At 38.6% G+C, this 17,101-nt stretch overlaps 1 protein-coding gene across 1 annotated transcript in view; it reads left to right on the top strand.

Moving 5' to 3' along the window:
* Positions 1–3,988: 3,988 nt before the first annotated feature.
* CCSER1 (coiled-coil serine rich protein 1) overlaps positions 3,989–17,101 on the top strand; it is a 1,330,597-nt gene continuing 1,317,484 nt past the window's right edge. Inside the window, exon 1 of the mRNA XM_021702315.1 lies at positions 3,989–4,220. The gene's annotated coding sequence lies outside the window, so the exon portion shown is untranslated. The remainder of the gene's footprint in view (positions 4,221–17,101) is intronic.

The raw sequence follows: 17,101 nt of genomic DNA, 5'->3' as shown, positions 1-17,101 counted from the left end.
AAGACAGCTCATTCAGTGAGTGTTATAACCCATTCATCTGGGCTTAGCTTTTGCCAAGGAGTCTTTTCTGAAATCCTGGTCAGTTGACCTGGCTGGCCTTTTAGTTTCCTTCACAGAGCAATAACATGAACAGACCCTGCGGTTCTGGTACCGGGCAGGATTTCTGCTGCAAAAAGACAATTTACCAGGTAATGAGTCACCATTACCAGATTTCTGAAAGATAATTCTATTTAAATTTTTGTCTACTGTGCTCTGTCTACCTGGAGGTTGCCCCAATTAATACCATATTAAAATTGAGTTTTTTCCTGTGCTTCCTGGACCCTTAACTACAATTGGGTCAATCCTTCTGTCTTCTATCGTACACTTCTCATCAGTCCTTGATCTTGAACCAAGTGCAAGTTTCAGCTTTAATCTCCATTAAAAGCTTCTTGCTCTACGGTACTTATAATGCCACTTTCATGTTACAACACTATCACAAAAGGATAATTTACCTTTTAGCAATATGAGAGAAATTCAGAATGTTAATAACAAATTTGCACTTAATTCTTTTTTCATTCATTTTATCCTATTAGGCTAAAGCAAGAAGTGGCCTTTACCTAACTTTCTTCATAAAGACTGGATAATTATGATACGGTATGAAGTAAATCAAAGGGTGATAAAATAGCTAGGACGGCAAAAAGGAAATGCAAGGTTTAAATTTATTTTCTGATACTTCATCTATATATTGCTTGCAAATATTTTAAAGTTAATTCACTTTCTAAAACATCTTATACATTTCATTATAGTAATAGCATTGTAAAGAAAAATTATCTCCTTACCTTCCCTAGACACTAATTTCACTTTTTAGGTACCACTACTAAAGGATTTCTAATTTGGCTCATCACTTCATTCAGTGGGAATTCAGTGCACATAAGGGGCACATATGTAATTGGCAACCTAATTTTTCTGCTTTCATCAAATGGTGCAATGCCAAATCTTCATTGAACTTGCCAGTTATATGCACTTGGGAACCAAACAGCAGCAAGCATAAGAGATGAAAATGAACAAATTGGAAAGAGTCATTCACTTTCTGTTTTCCTATCACAACAAAAACTGTCTCATTGAAAGTGTAGCAAAGTGGGAAATTCTACTTGAAACATTAAATCATCTTGAAAGAGAATAATTCATTTACTTCTGAAATGTTGTTCATTAGAATTTATAAATGCGGTTCCCAGTGCAGATTTTTTTTCAAACAAAACAAAACAAAACAAAATAGTTAAATGAATCAACTTTTCAGAAGTGTTTTAGGTTGTATATTTTCATATGTCTTTCTGGTGTAGTGTATATGAATTCTAGACTTTATGTTGGAAGCAAAATTGTTAGAAAATTAAGTGAGAAATGTTGGCTTATTTAATACCTTAATGAATAAAGGCAATTGACAGATTGTCATCGTTCTCACTAATTATGAATGCAATTGAGAGTGTGAAAATTACAATCAGTTGTGGTTACCAAAAATGCCCTTGAAATATCTGGTCTAATGTATAATTTTAAAGTATGCACTATAGAGTCATTATTAAATTATCATTATTGATGACAATTTATTAAATAGAGACCTGGGACAAAACACCAAAAACTTGCCCAATATTATTGAGCATTGTTCTTAAAGGGGGAAATAACTTTTTTTAAATGTCTATTTGCATCTTTTACAAAACCCACATATTTAGTGGCAGAGTGCAAATTTTCAGATCAGGAATCTCTTCTACAGAATTTTCTTTTGTGGTGATAGCGGGATTCCTTTAGTAAGGACTTTGGAGAAAAGTTTCCTAACATTTTTCATCTATAAGTCCAACTACTTAAGATTTTTTAAATCCTTGCCTAACTTTAAAAAATAAATATTTTGTAATCCCTTCTTATACTGGAAAAAGTAGGAGGGAGATGGAAGGAAAATACCATAGGATTATGGATCAGCTTATTTCATAATTATCTAAAAGCTAAAGAAACTGTTAAGACTTTCGACTAAACCAGGTGTTCTGAATGGGAGTAGAGTACTTTGAGCTCCAATTGCATAGATTAACCTGTATGTGACCTAACGTTAACTACCTACCTTCCCCAAATATGACTTTCCTGGGCTGTAAAATTGAAGAAATTATAATAGCTTTTTTTCAAAGGACATGTACATGTTAAATCCCAACATCCTTTGTTAGTACATGTATTTTTCAATGCTTAATCAAAGGAGCTAAAATGTCCTGTATTTATATGTTATTGATATATTTGTCCACTGGTCCCAGCCTTGCTGCCTTTTCTTGATTATATGCTTAAGCCACTTTTAATGTACTTTAATAGACTCTAAACTCTTTGTATGAGGCATGAAGAAACTAGGGGAAAGGAAAATCAGAGTGAAAACGGTAACATGGAGAATACATAATGGGTAAGCATTTGAAAAAAACAAAAAACGTGTGGACATAGCAATGGCCATGAACTACTAATAAGGAGAGACTAGTTATCAACCTTTCCACCTCCCCCCCCGCAGCTTCTGAAATGTTCTTAACTTTCTTTTGTCACATTTATGAAAAAAAGAATTTTCCATAGCTGTCACCCCAAATCAGGGCTGTATCCATGCCAAAATACACAGCAACCACTAATATTCAAAAAGCACACGTTGCTTTTATACCCAATACATCCACATTTCAGCAGATTGTGGCCAGTTAGATTATTTAGATTCCTAGAAACTGTTTCTCAACACAGTAGTGCACCAGATCACAAAGGGCGCATCAGGCTAGTTAGGGAGGTGATGTCAGGCGTAGGAACTTAACACTGGAGATGAATTATCTATCTAGAAATGGTCTGACATGGCACCAGAATGGGTTAAAAAATGTGTCCCCCCCCCGCCCCCCCCCCGCCACAGTTAAATGCAGTCCATCTGCTGTATTGCCTGCTAGGCATAAATATATTGGAGTGTATATAAAGAAGGGGATGGATGGGAAAAAGTTTAGGACCCAGTGCAAACCTGAAAGGAAATGAAGCAATACAATGGGAGAGAGAATCAGGACAAATAAATCAGGTAAGCAATAGCACCATGCATCTGAAGTCTTCCCCATCTCTAAGCTGCAACATTTTCTTCAGGGGCCATCAGTCAAATGATATCAAAATGGTAGCTGGTTCTGTTTGTAATTACCATGTAGTCGAGGACCTTAGGTGTAGGAACACAAGTTCCACTCCAGGTCACAGTCCTAATGCTTCTATTATCCTAAAGACGAACTGATTGCTGTAAATGGTTCCTGGGAAGTGTGGCTTGGTTAGAGGAAAGAAGCCAGGTTTCTTTCCTTGCTGCCATGGAGGGAAGAGACATGTTAGTATATGAACAGGTTGGGTGAGAAGGAAAAAGGGGTAAAGAACCTCACAGTTTCCTCGCTGAGAGGTGTAAGAGAAAGAAGGTAACATTGGTGGTTTGGAGAGAAAAGATACAGTGCATTTTCAGCATCCCCGAGGTCTCTTCGCACTGCTTTGGACTCCCCCTCTTCTGTTTTGAACTACCAAAGCACTTGGACTCCACACACGCACAAGGATGGGCTAGGGGAAAGCCAAGTCAGCGCGGTCGGAAACGGTTTCCCTTGAAATGAAAACTCAGCAACGGGCCAGCCCTGGGTGTGCGCGCCTTAATGTATGAGTATGCGCGCGTGGTATCCAGCAGACGCAGTTGGCTGGGCGCCGCCCTCGAAGCCTCCCCCCCCCCCCCCGCTCAGTAACTCTCCCCCCACCCCACTCCCTATAAAGGCCGCGCTCGCCGCCTCCCTCTTCACAGTCGGGGAGCGCGGCCTGCCGCGGAGGTGGACCCGGCGCTCCTCACACAGTCACACTCCGCGCACTCACATACTTGGAAGCGCCTCCCCACGTCCCTCCCCTGCCCTCCTCTTGCTCTGCTCTTCTCTCTCTCACCACAAATAGTCGCCAACCGACTGCCAATCCGTGTCTCTCTCTCTCTCTCCCTCTCTCTCAACAACATGACTGACTGGGAAGCGGTGGCTCAGGCAGAGCCGCTCTGCTGGCGCAGGCAGGAGGAGAAGGAGGATTATTAAAAAACGCAGCTCGACTCTGCAACTGGGAGTGGAGAAAAGGAGCTCAACAGCCGAGAAGGGGAGGGAGGGCAGAGGAAGGGACCAGGAAAGACACCCCGTGCCCCGAAGACATAAATTTCTGAGTGCCCGGGAGGAGCCTTAACAAGCGGCGCGGAGCCCTTCAAGGTAGTAACGCCCCCGGTGCCCCCGCGCCCGGAGGGTCGCGCGTTGCGTCGCCGCTGCGCCGGGGCCAGACCCCGGCGGACGAGGGGTGACTGCCCAGCCGGTGACCGCGCAGTGCCCTGGTCGCCCTGGAGCAGCCCCCGCCCAGGCCCGGGGCGCCAGCAGCGGGCCCGGCGTGCGCCGCGCGGAGACCTGGCCTTGCAGGCAGGGTGGGCGGGGGGACGGGCCCGCTCGCTGCCGGCCCGCGACTCCCCGCGCGCGGCGTGGCCTTTTCCTCCGCGCTCCTGAGCGCTCTGCTCCCGGTGGCCGCGGTCGCAGCTCCAGGGCGAAGGGGAGCGTGGCCGGCCGGAGGCAAGAGTTGGCGCAGGTTCCGGGCCGCTCCCCTCCCTCACCGCTCGTGTCCCGCAGGTAGGGGCAGTCGGCCAGCGCTGGCGCCCGGTGCTGCGGACGCCGGGGCGGGGGCGGCGACGAGGAGGAGGAAGGGGGGGCGGGGAGCCCGGGGCTCCCGGTGGAGCCGCGGTGCCCGAGCCGGGACCGCCTCTTGCGTCTGCCTGCTTGTCCTCAGGCGCTAGTTTCCTGGATTGGAGGCGAGACCCTCCCCAGCGGCGGCAGGAACGGCAGCGACTTAGTGTGAACAAATTGCTTTGTGGTGGCGCGTCAAGGGCTCCAGGGAGGGGTGTGTGTGTATGTGTGTGTGTGTGCACGCTCATTCGTATGCGTTCGCGCTCATGACTAATCAATGCTTTGGCTCACCTGAAAAGATAATCAGCCTTGAGTTGAAACCCTGGGGCCCCCTCAGCTTTTGGCTTGTGTCCCAGGGACTCGTACAGGCGGTGCCATCAAGGGGTAGGGTTGCGCGAAGGGGTGACGGAGGGATTTGTGAATGGTGCTTCTCTGCGCGTGGAGGCTGAGCTTGCTGATGTAGAGGAGGAGGTATCCAGAGTGAGAAGAAAGGCTATTTATGGCAAAGAGTTGTGAAATTTCTCGGGGTTTCCTTCAGTGTATACTGAGCTTCTCTCTCTCTCTCTCTCTCACACCCTCCCTCCCCCTCTCTCCCTCCCTCTCTGTCTCTCCCTCCCTCTCTGTCTCTCCCTCCCTCTCCTTCTCGTCTTCCCTCTTTAATTTCTCTCTTCCTCTCTCCCATTTCTCCACTTCTTTCTCAGAATTAGAAGCAATTCTGCTTTTTTCTCCCTCTCTCGTGGGATCTGGAATATGCAATGAAGTCAGAAAGCACTTGTCTTTTTACAGGTAGGAAAAAATGTTTCTTAAAAGGCACTGATCTCTTGCCTTTTAATGTTTTTATGTACTTGTTCTCCACTTCTCTTACCTCTTAAGGCCATCAATAGGACCCACAAGACACAAAGTACCTACTTGGTTTCAGTAGCTTTCATTTTTCATATTTTACAGTTGAATACCTTCCCACTGAAATGTAACACATATTCTCCCATCTCTACCCCCAAGAAAGGCTGTTAAAAATAATGCACACACGTTTTACTGTAAAGCTGGTTTTATTAAAAGCCTTGGGGAGGAAAGAGAAGCAAGACACCTAGGTGAGTTTATATTGATTACTACTAATTAAGAACTATTAAGAAAAGACCTAAAATACTGTTAATCTAGGCTGCAACACAGTTTCTTTCGGTTTCTTTTTCTGTTTGCTTTATAACAGGTACAAATTCCGAAAGACATAACTTGAAGCTTAGAGATGATTTGGGACAGTATCTACCAATTATGCTTTAGCAAATTTGTTCTTAGAAGTAGTAACCTAGGACTGGGTTGTGACTGAGAGAGTAGGACAGGATCTTTATTATTTTAAATTGGAATGTCTCGAAGGGCCTGCCAAGCACAGTGTTTTTAAAAACGTTGAAATTCCAACCACCCCTTCATTAATTTCACAGAGAAGAAAGAGAAGTGGTCAACCTGTTGTCAGAGTGATTTGTCTTCATTTGATATTAATTAAGGAGCTCAGTACTTTGATCAAAACATGTCAGTTGTTGGTTGTTTTTGTTTTCAGTGTGGAAGTAGCTTTCCTTAACCCTCCTGTTCATTTTGAGACAAAGTAGAGTTAAGGATTTGTTATTCTGATTTAGTTAGATTCATATTGGTTTAAAATACAGTTTCCTAGTGCCTGGCTGGCTCAGAGTAGAGCATGTGACTTTTGATTTCGGGTGGTGAGTTCCAGACCCATGGTGGGTGTAGAGATTACTTAAGAAAATAAGATACACTTTAAACATTGGAGCATGTGTAGTTTTATATTTTACGTTAGGACTTAGACTGAGACCCCACTCAGGTTTGCTACCTTAACTTTCCCGAATCATTGGAATGTAGATATAATGGGGAATTTAAAAATGTACTTGATGAATTGTATTACTACAATCATTAAGAAGTCATATCTACGAATATTTTGTTCTTTGACATGGTCAGAGAATCAGTAACTGTTTACTACTTTAAAATATGTATTATTTATACTATAGAATATTAATTTACATCAAACTCAGTAGAAAATGAAAAACTTTTTTATTGTTATTCAACTCTTCATTGCATTTTATTACTCAACATAGTACTCATAATAAAGGGCCTGTCATGTGCCATGTACTATCTAGGCATTGTGGAGGAACGTTAAGACTTCTTGCTCCCTGCCCTTCAGGAGCTTACCCTCCAATTGGGACAAATCTGATGCACGTGCTTGAACAGAGTTAACCCATCACAATAAGAGATTGCGTATCTAACAAGGACTGCAGGAATTCAGAGCATAACAACATTTCATACTGAGTTTTGTCTGAAAGGCTTCAGGGGTAGGTAAGACTTGCTTGGTCTTGATCTTAAAGGATAAATAGGATTAATGGCTTGTGGATAAACTATGAGGTATAAGATGCAAGTCTCCTGGAATTATAGAAAAGAATAAAAGATATAAGGGGAAATAAGCTTGTTTGAAATAGATTTAGATATTGCAGAGCAGTTGAATTTGTTGTGGAAAGGGCAGGGTGAATTGGTTTTTGATGTACAAACATTCTGTATACTCTATTTTTGAAATTAATTGAATTTCTGTGCCTAAGATTACAAATCTTTGATTTTATATTGCCTTTTAGTGAACAAAATGCTCAAAATATATTTGTAGAGGATACTTACTCAAAATGTTTAAAAATACCATATCACACGAAAGTGTTGTACTTGGTATTAGTATCAAAGATGGTAGGGATAACCTCTTTATATTGAGGTGTTTGAGGTACATCCTTAACCAACTCTCCTTAGATTTGCTCTAAAGGAAAATAGAATGAGATATGTAAAAGAATAGCTATATTAATAGCCAGCATTCATTGAATGCTTTATATTTATTCTTTATATAAAATGTATAATCCATTAAATAACTTTTTCTGTAATATTTTTAAGTTATTAGAATGCACACACATAATAGTTAATATATCTTTACATTATTTTTCATGAATATAGAACTAGGATGCAGGACTCATGGGGAATAATTTTTAGAATTGTAGTGATTTTAAAGATTTTTTAGACTATCTTCTGGTAAAATAGACGGTATTAACAATAAGAGCATGTCCTGTCTCTAAGCATTCCAAACTTAGTTGTTTTTTCTTTGTATATATGTTTGTTTTTGTAGAAACATAAAACTGTTTAAAATGAATTTCTTCATTTTAAGAACACAAGAGGAAACATCTGAATTGACTTTGAACCTGTCTTTTCAATATGACACCCTAGAAGTATGTTATAACAGGTACAAATAGTAAAGAAATAGTACAAATATTAGGTATGACTTTCAATAGATAACAAAATAGAATTACTTTTAGATTAGGTGGATTAAAAGATTTTCATATATATATATTTTGTTGACAGTGAATAGATAAGAATTATTACAAAAGTGAAAAGCCTATTAAATCACCAGTTTCATATTCATGTAGGAATGGGATGATTTCCAACATAGTAACAGTACAAACCAGGCTATCTGTTAATAGGTGTCTTTTGAGTTTGGTTTTAGACTATATGCCACAGGTGTATCACTTTGATAATGTAATCTCTCCTACTGTATGACTGACAGCTTCTGCATTATTTCCCTATTGGATAGTGATAAAATCTGTTTGCTTTATATTGAGGACATATACTTCTATCAGAAATAATATCTTCACAATGCAAGAGAGTCAGTTAACAATAAAACATGAAGTCTGAGGTGGGGGAAGCAGTGAGAAAAGATGGGGAAATTGATACAAAACACCCTAATGAACCATTCTTCAGTAAGTAGCTTAAACTAATAAAAATATAGAGGTGACCAATCTAAACTGCAGTTGATACAGTACCAAGAGATTGTTATCAGTTCTTATTTTTAAAGGACTGTATTGCATTTTAAGCTGTTTTCATGGAGCTAAATAAAATGGCCGAAAGAAAGAAAGAAAGAAAGGTAGGTAGATGGTGGTTGAAATTGTTCACTAGTGTCTGTTGTATGATATTAAATTTTTTAAGAAAGATTTCTGCTTTGATCATTGATGGACACAGTTTGACCAAATGCCTAGCCCTCTACCTAGATTAATTTAAAATATTGCCTTTGGTTTTGCATATTTACACTGCATTAAACGCTTTTTAAATTTTAATTAAGCTGATTAAAATTTTTGAACACTGTAACTATGTTCTGATACCAATATAAAATTTAAAGGAAACATTAACTTATGGCAAATTCTTTTTTTTAAGTTTTTATTTAAATTCCTGTTAACATACAGTGTAATACTGGTTTCAGTGTACAATTTAGTGATACAGCACTTACATATAACACCTGGTGCTCATCACAATAAGTGCAGACTGTAATTATTTTTTAAAAACTATGTGAATATCTTGTTTCCCAACAACTTTTCCCTGAATGGTTTTGGGATCTATTGATTCTGACCTGAAATAGAACATTTGGGGTTGGGAAGTGGTGATTTTATGATTAGTTTTTGCATTTACTGGCTGGCATTCTTCTCTGAAGAAAAGCTTTCCCTCTCGGATAAGTATAGACCATGGATTTTTTTTTTTTTTAATTCAGTATTAGTATAGGTTAGATTTTTAAACATTTTTTATTTAAATTCAGTTTAGTTAACATATAGTGTATTATAAGTTTCAGGGGTAGAATTTAGTGATTCATCAGTTGCATATAACACCCAGTGCTCATTACATCAAGTGCCCTCCTTAATTCCCAGCACCCATTTAGCTCCGCCCCCCCACCTTCCCTCCTGCAACACTCAGTTTGCTTCCTGTGATTAAGAGTCTCTTATGGTCTGTCTCCTTCTCTGTTTTTATCTTATTTTATTTTTCCTCTCCCTATGTTCATCTCTTTTGTTTCTTAAATTCCACATATGAGTGAAATCATATGGTATTTGTCTTTCTCTGACTGACTTATTTTGCTGAGCATAATACCCTCTAGTTCCATCCATGTCGTTGCAAATGGCAAGATTACATTTTTTTGATGGCTGAGTAGTATTCCTTTGTATATATATACCACATCTTTATCCATTCATCTGTTGGACATCTGGGCTCTTTCCATAGTTTGGCTAATGTGGACATTGCTGCTATAAACATTGGGATGCAGGTGCACCTTCTGATCATTACATTTATAATTTTGGGGTATATACCTAGTAGTGCAATTGCTGGGTCGTAGGGTAGTTCTATTTTTAACTTTTTGAGGAGGCTCTGTACTGTTTTCCAGAGTGGCTGCACCAGCTTGCATTCCCACCAACAATGAAAGAGGGTTCCCCTTTCTCCACATCCTTGTCGAATGGCAGATTTTTAAACCAGACCAGTAGTTCTCAAAATGTGGTTCCCTGAACAACAGCAGCAGTGAACTCCTTAAAATTCTAATCCCACCACAAACTGAATCAGAAATTCTAGGTTGGGGTCCTCTATGTGATTCTTATGCACTCTCAAGTTTGAGAACTACTGACCTAGAGTATGTTATAGTGAAACTTGAAGGCTGTGTCTTCTGCCTGTTTTGGAGCTAAGTACTTTCTTCAGCTGTTAGAGATGACTAAGGTTTAACTATTTAGATCTGGGAAGTATGACACTCTCCATCAGAAGATTTTCATCTTAACTGTATGTATGTATGTATGTATGTATTAGTTTATAACTATTTAAGAAAGGAATTAAATGAGTTTCTAATTCCCATACATATACTTGCTGTTGATTGGGGAAGCAATTTAAAAAGTGTAGAATTTAACTGGACCCTAGAGACCCCAGGCTAGGCCTTATTGGTAGTCATAAAAATATGTACAAAGCTTGACCATTTTCTGTTTTCACATCCTGTAACTCTTTCCGTATCCCTCTCCCTCTCCTCCTTCTCTCCCTCCCTTCCTGCCTCTCTCTCTTTCTCTACCTCAGCCCTCTTCTGTGTTTGAGTTATGGGCTCAATAATCCCTTCCCTGAGGAAATGTTTCTTGGCCTCCTTTGCTATATCAGTTGCCCCATTATATATTGTTTTAGTTCTATATTCCTCTACCTTGCGTACTTACTGCAATTTTAATTTTATGTGTATTTATGTGATTGGTTCAGTATTATATCATCAAAGATTAACACACACTCGATGCCCAGTAAATATTGGTTGAGTAACCCTGTGCCATCATCCTAAAGACGTTTTATGTTTTTCCAAAGAAAGATACTTTAAAAAAGATTTTAAAACACAGGGAGTCCTAGGACATATGTAAATACAGTACTGCTTTCCTTTCTATTTTGCAAATGATGAGATATATTTCATTAACAACAATGGCTCTAAAGTGCTGAGCATGTTTTACATGATAAGCACTCTATATGTGTTTCTTCTAACATTATAAAGTTGTTTTTGTATATGTTTCAGAAATGAGGAAACTGAGGTTGTGTTCTGTGGTCTGCCAAGCTATCTAAACCAAACTTTTTCTTTTTTTTTTTTTTAAATTACACTGATGCAGAAATTGTGAAACCAGTAGACAGAATGTGAAGGAGTGTATCTTCTCTTTATTCCTGATTTAACTCAGGGCTCAGCAGTATCTCTGTGCATTGCCTCTGCTGTTGCTACCCTCTTCAGTGATGCTGTTGTTGTTTTTTGGGTGATTGAACAAGTGATGGAATTCTTGCAAGGCTGAAGCTCCCTTCTTCTTGTGCTTTTCAACACCGTTATTATTCACCCTCCCTGCCATTCAGTCACAACCCCCATCTGGTCAGATTCTCCCAATTAGTTAATAAAAATTTAAGATGTAAACAAGTATAATTTGAAGACTGAGTGTCTTTATGCAGAGAATGTTCAAACATTAGATATTCTCCATATTTGGAGATATACAGCTTATCTTCTGAAAAGGTTGACACAGCTTTGGGTACCTTGTTCAAGCAAGGGAATATGATAACAGGGTAGTATCAACTTAGTTTCTTTTGGCTTTTAATCTTCAAATTATTTATTTAAATGTGGATTTAATTATTTTAATGTTCAAGTGTTTGTAGCAAAGAAAATATTTAAAGGCTGATTCTCTAGAAGTCCATGGATAATTAAAGAGTTGAATTTGGCTATTCTGAAGCCCTCTTACGGGACTGTACAAAGTTATATATTTTATAATGTGCTTAAATGAGTCAATAACATGAGTAGATATAGATGCATACCAACAAGAAGAAAAAAAAATCAGTAGTTTAACTGAGTATTTTACTTACGGCCTATTTTGTAGCTTTTGTCAGAACTTGTTTCTGTTGCTGGAATCATTTAATCGTTAACTGGAGCCTCAGTCTTGCCCGTGATTCAGGACTAATGCTTCTATGTAGTAGGAAGATTGACTGGTTTCTAACTCAACACTTTGGGACTTAGCATCAGCCACTCTTAATGTCCAGCCTAATATTATAACATTTATAGTAATGCTTCTTTCTTATAGCTGAAACTGAGTTCTCACCTAATATTTTTCTGTGCATCTTGATAAATTGCCCAATTGTCACCATTTCTCCCAGCATTTGAGCGAGGACTTTCTTTTGACAGAGCGTACTTTATTTCTTTAAAGACTGGGATCCCAAGTCTAAAACCACTTCATTTCCTGAGTCCTTTTATGTGCCAGCATACTGTCCCCAAAATATCACTCTTCTGGGTGCCTAAATATCACCAGCTCTTAGAAGTATGCTTCATGTCCAGTACTTACTCTTGGACCTCCATGTTGCCAGCTACTTATGGCACATTGCCATGCTCCCAGATACTCAGGCTGGTTGGACTTCTTGGAAGTATTTATAGCTGGGTCTCTGTAGCACTTCCCAAACTCTAGTGCAAGTCTGTTACGAGGTTCTGACCATCACCAGACCACCTTATTTTGCTACGTGTAATCTTCCTTTACCCGGCTGTGTTGCACAATAGAGCACCTCATTCATCATCAACAAGAAACATTTTGTAAATGCTTATTATGTATAAGTCAGTCTGTTTCAAAAAGAATGTACCTCCTGGGCTTCCTAAAGTTCCTGAATTGCTTAATCCATAATAAATGAAATACACATTCTTGCATGTTTTGTTTGGTACCCAAATGTGATATGTGTGTACGAAGATGTGTAGAATATGCATATGCATTCTTTAGGGTTTCCCTGATTTTCCTTTCCTAGTCACATGTTAATTTCAATATGATCTGACCTTCATTCTTCAAAACTTATTTGAATGATATGTTTGGAATATAGAACAGCTGAAGAAACACACTGAGGATGGTGTGATACATTCTCTGATTTTCCTTACTCATTTATGAAAACTAGCAGTATCCCTGTGTTCAGATACTGCTGAACTAACCCTATTCAACTCTCATGGGAGTCTTAGTGATTAAACCTTCTCTATCCAGCAAACTCAGACTAACATGTCATATTTCTTATGTACCCATTACCTGCAATTAACTCTTGCCTGGAAGTAGTCAAATACTGTGATTCTGTTAATGAGTTATTGTCGTGTGATGGCTTTTTTTGTTTGTTTTGGGCAATAGCAGCAAATGATATATCACAAACCTTTATTAGGTTTACAAATAAAACCAAACAAGTAAACATAAATAACAGTATGGCAAAAGTAAAGAAATGTGGGCTTTAACATTTTAGGCAATTCTTCCTTTAGAAACTATTTTTGTGTTTGGTTTTGTTTATTTATAGATATACAAATTACCAGAGCATTAAGTCTGAATATATGAAATATGTTTAGTGAGTGATGCTTTCTAACACATAGTATTCTTTAGGAAATTTAAGAAAGGCTTGAAAGGAAAAACAAAGTATACAGAAACATCAGATGAGACAGTTAGGGAAAGGAAAAAGTAGTTCAAATTCAATATTAGAAAATTAGGTAAGTGTAATTTATTTTTTATATTATTTATATTTATATATTATATATTTAAATATATTTATATTTATAATAATATATACTATTATAAAACTGATGGGTCTGTACTTCAGGATTCCTGAATTTTCAAAGGATATTAACTACTGGGAAGATAGCTCAAGGATAGTTAATTTGATTTTGTTTTGATTTTTATTATTGTATCCATGTGCACAAAGACCCAGGAACACTAAAAGTATTCGTTAATAAATGAGTTACTTAAAGTTAGAATACACTTTCTAAAGGAGTATTATTAAAAACATAGATCACTAAATTGGGCCATTAAAAAATCATTAGAAATTTGTGTATAACAAGCATATAAACTTACAGCGACATTATTGCTAAAATTAACTTTGAGAGGTATTTCCTACAGTATAACACAATGTGTATATATGGTGGTATTGAGGAGATACCTTCTTCATCAACACAGTGCAGCTTCTGAAAGGTTAAAGGGCTCAACAATGGGATAGTCTAAGTTGATCACAGGAACAGTGTAATGCAAAGCATCCCTAAGGGAATTTTGAGTGTCCCAGGTCCACGCACTGCTTGAAACACTGATAAAGGGATAAAGACACTACAGCGCTAACTCTTGAGTAAGAGAAGGAAGGAATTGCCACCTAGGATATTTCTGAGGAGTAGTGAACCTGAGCTCATTGGATGATGATACAGAAAGCGCAAAGCCCCAGAGGTCTATGTAGGACATGAATGAATGAGGTATTTTAAGAGCCAAAGAATTTTAATTTCAATATAGGACAGATTGGTAACTCTGAAGTTCTGGAGGTCCTCTAGCCCCGCCCTTTCCAGTATGCTATGGTTGTCTCCAGTCACCTCTCTGGCAGGGGAGCTATCCAGGGTACTAGGCTTTGCTGAAACCCTCTTGCAAAATTGTGCAAAATATTTTTTGTTTTTGTTTTTGCTAATCCTAGAGCCTGTCTTTGCAGACACTACATGATTCACTTGGAGTGACTAACCTGTCATCATTTGGTTTATTTTAGTGGGCCCTTTAAAGCCCAATTCAAGTGTAAATTCAAGTACACCTACTGCAATCCTATGCAAGAAGCCTCTTCTTGGTGTCAGATCTCTATTTAAAGTATCATAATTCACTGCTTGCTTTTATGCTTTATGCCAATTAGATCATGAGCTCTATCAGGACAAGAATTTTGTATTTTACTCTGTTTTCAAGCAGCTGGTCTAAATCAGTGATAGGAAGATCCCCAGTAATTGATAAATGAATGAATACTGCTTAAGAGTGACCTGAATTTTGTCCATCTGTGTGAACTACTCCCTGTTTTAGCCACTATCTTAAATCACATCCAGGCTCACTTTGAGTATTGCTCTTCATGGCTTTTTCATAGACTGAAAATTTGTTCTTCACTTGGAACCAAGTAACTTAAAATGGCTAAAAGTCTTGAAAAAAAGTGAAAGGAGCAGGAAGTATGGGCATATATGCTGCAGGTGTTGTTAGGGGATTAGCAAGGTTTAAGAAAGTAAGAAGTAGTAGAATAGGCTGATTTCAGAGGATAGGGTCAAAGGAGACTCTGGTTTGTCACTTGCTGAAAACAGAACCCAGAACATCCACACCACATTCACTTTCTAAGACCTTTGAAGTATGGGATCTCCTCTCAAATCCCATAGCCTCGATCCCCATTTTGGTATGTCTGAAAATCTGAGGCCACATGAGGCTGACAGGTTCTTTTATTCAGGAAACAAATGGTACCAGGCCCTGTGTATATATTGGTTAATGAGATGTACATAGTTCTCCTCCTGAAGCTTAGTTCCCATAATATCCTTGGTCCTTGCTCAGAATGGAATTTGGTAGACTTCTTTTCTCTTTCTTGTAGCCACTCTAGTGACCTCCTGGACTGCCATGAAGACTAAGTGTGCTTCTTTCTATTACTCCACCTCTGCACATAGCATTGCTCTGGATGTCCAGTGTGGCAGTTAAGTGACTGCAACATTGTAGAAAAACTTACTTACAGTAGGACATCCTGTCACTGGTTTTGTAATGACTTGCTGATTATTTTTACATGATGTTGGTAAATTATGTGCCTGTATAAATCTGCCCTCAGGAATTTTTCAAAAATAGCTTAGGTACTCGTTTTTCTTTTGGTCAGAAATTGCCTATATTTCAGGGGCATGAGCTATAGGAAATGGTTGTGTGGCATTTTCATGGAGGATATTTTCACTTTATGGTTCTGCCTTTCATGTTTTTGGAGTATATGTGCTGTCTATCCTGGACGTCATGTGTTTCTCTTCCCTGTTTTTATTTTCCACCTGTTATCAGTGGCAATGTTTCAGTTGTGAAACAGAAAAAGAAAAGCTATATTTCTTAGTATTCCCCCCCCCCTTGGGAACCTAGTTATAGAACTCACATAAATATAGATTCAAAATAACTTAGATTTAAAAGAAAGGGTTTAAAAGTGCTAAAATTAAAAAAAAAAACGAATAAAGCAGTTTTCTGTAACCATCTTAAATAAACCCACAGTTTGGAAAACTAGTAATTTCTTTGCCAAATAATATGATCATTATTAATTTTATGAATTAAAAGCATTACAGGGGCGCCTGGGTGGCTCAGTCGTTAAGCATCTGCCTTGGGCTCAGGTCATGATCCCAGGGTCCTGGGATCGAGCCCCGCATCGGGCTCCCTGCTCGGCGGGAAGCCTGCTTCTCCCTCTCCGTCTCCCCGTGCTTGTGTTCCCTCCCTCGCTGTGTCTCTCTCTGTCAAATAAATAAGTAAAATCTGAAAAAAAAAATAACCACTACAGCAAGTTTTTTTTAGTAATACTAGAGATGAAATATTCCTATAAATAGCATTTCAATCTATTGAAAAGAGAGATTCTCTTAAAACTGATGGAGGAGTGAGTATGTGTGGTCACAGTTTTGGTGGTTTATAATGAAACTGTTAGGAGAAAGGGATAAATTTTAGTAATCATGCAAAGCGTTTGTGTTGTGTAAGTGCAACTCCAGGAATCCTCAGCACTCAGTCAAGACTAGGACTCCTTGGGGACCGAAAGTGATGATTGCTTCTGATTTAGCGTGTGGTCAGGAAAAGATGCTATGATTACGTTCTTCTTCTTCAATAAAAGAAGGTAATGCAGTTCACACCCCCATCAAAACCAGTTCAAGAGTCTATACAAATATTAAAAAATTTTTTACTAGAAAATTTCTTTGACATTAAGTCAAAATACTTGGATCAATCTTTGTTAAGTATGTGTGTGTACAAACATACACATGTATAAATTAATATAATGTCTCATAATGGGATCTGTCTTGTATAAATTTCTTTTCATAATGCAGGTGATTTTAGTCTTTTTTTTTTTTTTTTGAAATGGAGAGGTTAATCAGTTAGTGCTTTCCAAAAAAACAGAACCATTAGTGTATATATCTGTATCATTTATCTGTAAGAAGATTTATTTTAAGGAATTGGCTCATGTGATTGTGGTGGCTGGCAAGTCTGAAATCTATAGGGCAGGCCAGCAGGCCACAAACTGAAGTAACATTTCTATGTTATAGTTTGAGGTAGAATTTTTCTTCTCCAGGAAAGTTCACTTGTTGCTTTTAAGCCCTTCAA

The sequence above is a fragment of the Neomonachus schauinslandi genome, chromosome 2 (genome assembly GCF_002201575.2).
Source record: "Neomonachus schauinslandi chromosome 2, ASM220157v2, whole genome shotgun sequence".
NCBI classification, from domain to species: Eukaryota; Metazoa; Chordata; class Mammalia; order Carnivora; family Phocidae; genus Neomonachus; species Neomonachus schauinslandi.
This window is presented reverse-complemented; position numbering and strand designations above follow the sequence as displayed.